Below are 6,000 nucleotides of genomic sequence, written 5' to 3'. Positions count from 1 at the left end.
TGTTGTAATATATCTATCATACAGGGAAAGTGTACTATTAGTGTTAGTCCACTAGATGTAGATAGGTAGCATAATGTAGGCTTGATAAAAGTGTAAATAGTTAACTGTAGGAGGGGTCACTATGGTTAGAGGAAGGGAGCTTCCTGAATAGAGGCAGAAGGGAAAGGATGCCCATAGAGCTCGGGTGGGCTAATAGCCCAGGCAACTTAGATACGGCGTGCGCTCCAATCTGGAACACATATGATTCTTATCATGACATTTTGGCATATACTTTATTTGTTTAGCATATGCAGTTTCAATTTGGGTGTTACAATATTATTTTTAGGGCTTGATTGTTATTATTTGCACTGGCTCTATTTATTATTATATCACTTAGGAACAAATGTTTCCATTGGATGGGGTTACATATAAATATTTCCCGTTTCACTTACACCTCACTCCTTGAAAAAGCCACGGTAGGCGAAACGTACGTTGGAGGGAGCCTTAGACGCACTGAGCCATTTATTACGGGTATCTATGATTTAGTTATTCTTATGCACTTTTATGATTGTTTTTTTCAGCCTGTTCGCATTATGCACTTTATTATTGCTATTACATTCATATGATTACTTTGCTATTAAGGCCAATGTGTCTATTATGTATCCATCTCCTCGTGATATTATCTTATGGTAATTTATTATGTCCATTCGTTCTGCTATTCCCCTGTCTGTGTAATTTAATAAATTTATTTGAATCTTTATCAATCTGGACTTTTTCTTGGCTTATTCATTTTTTGAGAAGGTTATTATGTCCATTATGAATATCCATATATGCTTTAGAGATAATAAGTGATTTTTCACTTAGTTGGTTGTTAATTTGTTACCCCAGTTTACTGGGTTATTCTAATTCCAATGTTGTTTTTTTCTGTTTCTTTCAAGATGGATCTTCGCTCTCTTGAGGCCAATTGGCTTTTACAGGCAGAAAATATTTTTAAAGGGGAACAGACTCAGGACAATCCTAACCATAATAACATACGTGAGCTTAAAAGCAAACTCAAGAATTGTTTCCACCGTAGAATAAAGATTTGGTGGAATAAAGTGTTTTTTAGAAAATTATTTAAGTAAAAATTTGATCTCTAGAGGCCTAAGGGTACAATTGTTTCCCTCTTATGGTAGGGATGATGCTAAATTCTCATCAGCATGGGAGAATATTTGTGACACCTGTTAACGTTCCTTCTTGTCATTAATAATTGATTATAATTCCCAGTCCTTACCAGTACTGGAGAAAGAAATTGAGGATCTTAATAAAGATCTTAGTAAATTAATTACACCTGTTGAGATTGAGAGATTCAAAAAGGAATTAGAGGATTTGCATTCTACATGGGAAAAACAAATTAAAGAGGTTAAAACAAAAAAATATACTAGGGACCTCTCTGATGCAGGGAATGACAGGGTATATAAATGGAAACTCCCCTCGAGACAGAATAGGATGAGGAGTGCCTCCATGACTTCATCTACGTCTATTGAGTCATCTAGCTCTGGTTTTAGAAGAACGTAAAATACAAGAGATCGGAAGCGGAAGAACTATCCTACACAGGTGTCCCCCAACAAAAAGAAGGATGCCCAGGGTCCAAGTGATACTTTTTCTAATAAGGTAATTAATTTATCTAATATTGAATTGACGGAACCACAGCTGGAAGTCCTTGAGTTGGGACTCAATTTTTCACCTAGTGCTAAATTTGATACTTTTTTAGCTATAAAAGACTTACATCTTTTTGCTCGTAGACTTCTTCTCAAAAAGCTTCATCATAGGACAAATGCTGAAGTAAATAATGATTTCAATACGGAGGAAGAAATTGAGGCATTGGAAACGTTGAATGAATTACTTTTGGAACAGGGCCCCCAAAAAAAGTAAGTTTTCTGGTACTTTGGTCCCTAGGTCAAAGAAATTTCCACCTTTAACTCTCAATGCGAATATTGATTTATTTGTCAAATTGGTCAGTTCGGACCTGAAAAAAGTATCAACAGGGATTTCAGATTATAATTGCACTTTGGCACAGGCAAAAGCAATTAAAGAACTTTCCATTAGAATTGATGTGGTTATTAAACCATCTGATAAAGGTGGCAATACCGTTATTTGGCCATGCACTATGTATGAGAAAGAGGTGTATAAGCTATTGAGGGATACCAAGTGCTATAGGAGACTTACTTTTAATCCCCTTAATTCTTTTTGTTCACAGTTGAAGACTATTTTGACACATGGAGTTGAGTCCTCAGTAATTACTCAAAAACAGATGGAATACCTCACCCTAGAATATCCAACTATTGCGACATTCTATATACTCCCAAAGGTACACAAGAATGCAACTTGTCCACCGGGCCGCCCTATTGTGGCAGGCAATAACAATTTTTGTGAACCAATTTGCAAGCTGATAGATTATGTCCTTTATCCTTTGGTAGAAACTTTACCTTCCTATTTAAAGGATACAAATGATGTTTTGAGGAAAATGGATGGCCTACAGTTGGAAGAGGATATGATCCTGGTGACCTGCGATATTGAATCTCTTTACACCTCTATACGCCATGAAGATGGTTTGTCTGCTGTCAAACAGTTCTTGATGATGTCCAATGAAGATGGTGAGTTCTGCAGTTTCATTATGGATCTCCTCAAGTTTGCACTCACCCATAAATGTTTCATATTTTCTGATCAGTTTTTCCTACAGCTCCAGGGTACTGCTATAGGGGCGGCTTTCGCGCCCTCGTATGCAAATCTATTCCTGGGGCTGTGGGAAAGAAATATTTTTACAACTGATCCTACACCCTTGGTGGACAGAGTGTAATACTGGGGGAGATACATTGATGATATTATATGTATTTGGCAGGGCTCTATGGACGAGTTGCATACCTTTATGAATCATCTGAATAACAACGATTTGAATCGACGTGTAACATATAAAGCAGGAAGATCCAATATTGAATTTTTGGACATTGTCTTCCAAGTGGATGATGCTGGCTTTGTCTACTTTGATGTGTTTCGTAAACCTACTTCGACAAACAGTCTTTTACATTTTTCTTCATCACATCAACAGAGTCTTATACGTGGTATACCTGTGGGACAATTTTACGTATGCGACGTATCTGCTCAAAAGAAGAGCTGTTTGAAAAACAGAGTATGGATTTGAGTCGTAGATTTAAAGAAAGAGGATACCCTACTACATGTATCAATAAAGGATATTGGTGTGCAAAGAAAACAGAACGTTTTGAGACACTTCATAGACGTAAATTTGAGAAACAGCATTCAGACAAGGTACGCTATATTCAAACCTATAATTGTAAATGGCGTGAGATCAATAACATTCTCACAAAACATGGCAGGTTTTGCAATTGGATCCGGTTCTTACACAATATCTATCTCCTAGGCCGTCCATCACATATAGGAGATCTAGGAATTTCCGTGATACACTTGTACATAGCCATTATAAGAAAAAGGAGGTTAATGTCTTTGGATCAAGAGGCCCTCAATGGGGCTGCCGTCCATGTGGATCCTGTGTAGCTTGTTCTAATATTGAAAGGTGTGTTGATTTCTCAAATGCTAATGAGAATAGATCATTTAAGATACTGCATCATTTTACTTGTACTACCATTGCAGTGATCTATTGTGCGAGTTGTCCCTGCAATCTTAAATACGTGGGTTTAAACTCTAGAGAAATTATACGCAGGGTTAGAGAACATGTCCTGGACATTAGAGCAGCGCAAAATGTTTCTGATGTGGATTCTTTAAAAACACTGCCCAGGCACTTTAAACTTTTTCATCAATGTAATGAATCATTACTGAAAGTTCGAGGAATTGATCACGTTATGTTGAGTGCTGGGGGGTGACATTAAGAAGCGTCTTGCACAAATAGAATCCAAATGGATTTTTAGATTGGATACTGTTGCACCTAAGGGTCTTAACGAGCAGTTGTCTTTTAATGCATTCTTATAATTTTTATTACTAAATTCTCCTTTTCTTGCTTTTAGCTTGAACTCGGTCCTTAGAAACATCGTTATCCATGATTTATCCATATTTCATAGCACTTTTATAATATGCAATATATAATATGTATTACTATTAAAAAATTTTTGTATATATTTTATGGAAATATATTTATATATATTTTTTCACCTTCACTCGATCGCACGTGTGTTTCACTTCACTTATTTCACTTTATATGAATGTATTATATATATATATATATATATATATATATATATATCTTATTTAATAATGTTCACTTATCGATTTACTGTGAATTTACACTATGGATATTTATGGATAGGTTTTTCATTTTATTTTGTATTTTTATAGTGCAATATATATATTATTACTCCCCTTCTCTTATTGTTAGTAAGTTCGATATTGCCATAATAGATATTTTAATGCGCTGTGTTTGATGTCTGTAATTGTGGTCTGCGTGATTCTCATTTAAGGGTGCTTATATTGTATTATTCTGTTGGCGTTCCATCATTAAGTATATTTTAAGCGATGCACTACTTATTGTCTAATGGGAGGAGACTTTGTTAATGTGCATTGCTTTTCTGTAAATGCCCATTTTTGTTTGCGTCATCAGGATGCTCCCATTGTGTTGCTTTGTTTGCGTTCCATTGGTGAGCACATAGTTAGTGACGTGCTACATGATGTTGCAGGGGAGGAGATTTCCACTATGTGTCCTTCATTCTGGAGTGTTCCGCCCTCGGCCTGCGTCATTTCCGGTTTCGGTTGCATCTGTGGAGACCTGCATTTTATGTATGTCTCCCCGTGCTTCCAGTCCCTATGATGGCGGCGGCGACGGCATGCATTCCAGTCTGGAATGCATGAAGACATCCTGTTATTTTCTTTTGTTTGCTTTATTTTTGTCTCCACGTGTTTCCGGTTTCTGTAATGGCGGCGGCGGCGGCGGCGTGCGCTCCAATCTGGAACACACATGATTCTTATCATGACATTTTGGCATATACTTTGTTTGTTTAGCATATGCAGTTTGAATTTGGGTGTTACAATATTATTTTTAGGGCTTGATTGTTATTATTTGCAATGGCTCTATTTATTATTATATCACTTAGGAACAAATGTTTCCTTTGGATGGGGTTACATATAAATATTTCCCCTGTTTCACTTACACTTCACTCCTTGAAAAAGCCACGGGGGGCGAAACGTACGTTGGAAGGAGCCTTAGACGCACTGAGCCATTTATTACGGGTATCTATGATTTAGTTATTCTTACGCACTTTTATGATTGTTTTTTTTCAGCCTGTTCACAATATGCACTTTATTATTGCTATTACATTCATATGATTACTTTGCTATTATGGCCAATGTGTCTATTATGTATCCATCTCCTTGTGATATTTTCTTATGGTAATTTATTATGTCCATTCGCTCTGCTATTCCCCAGTCTGTGTAATTTAATACATTTATTTTAGTCTTTATCAATCTGGACTCTTTCTTGGTTTATTCATTTTTTGAGAAGGTTATTAACTTAGATACCCCGTAACGTTGTGTGCAAGCAAGAGCCCAGACATCCAGAGTGAGTGGGACATCATAGTCATAGCTACAGGAGCTACAAGTGTGTAAGCTACAGGAGAAGACACGGCAGGACAGGCAGGCGGGTCGCTCATCATGAGGCAGGCTGAGGAAACACCCGGCGGCAGTGAGTCTGGACAGGGAGGATGCCGAAAAACGTACAATAGAGTACGATCCGATCTCGAGCCGTGTGACAGGACAGAAGTGAAGGGAAAGCTGGAGTGATGTGTAATGTGGAACCTGCTGTAGATGCTGTATTGAACCTGGATGTGCTGCCAAGACATGAGAGTAAAGTTTTGCGTTTTCAGTTACAACTGGACTGTGCCTCTGTTATTTCACAAAGGCCAAAGGTGACCTTAGAGAGCAAAGAAAGAACCCTGGCAGCACAGAGAACGGAGAGGCAAGTAAGCTGAAAGTGGAACGTGATTTTTATGTAAAGGGAGGTCAGGGCCCCCAAAGCCC

Source organism: Dendrobates tinctorius, unplaced genomic scaffold (genome assembly GCF_039654945.1).
Source record: "Dendrobates tinctorius isolate UK_male_01 unplaced genomic scaffold, ASM3965494v1 ptg000133l, whole genome shotgun sequence".
Classification (NCBI taxonomy): Eukaryota; Metazoa; Chordata; class Amphibia; order Anura; family Dendrobatidae; genus Dendrobates; species Dendrobates tinctorius.
This window is presented reverse-complemented; position numbering follows the sequence as displayed.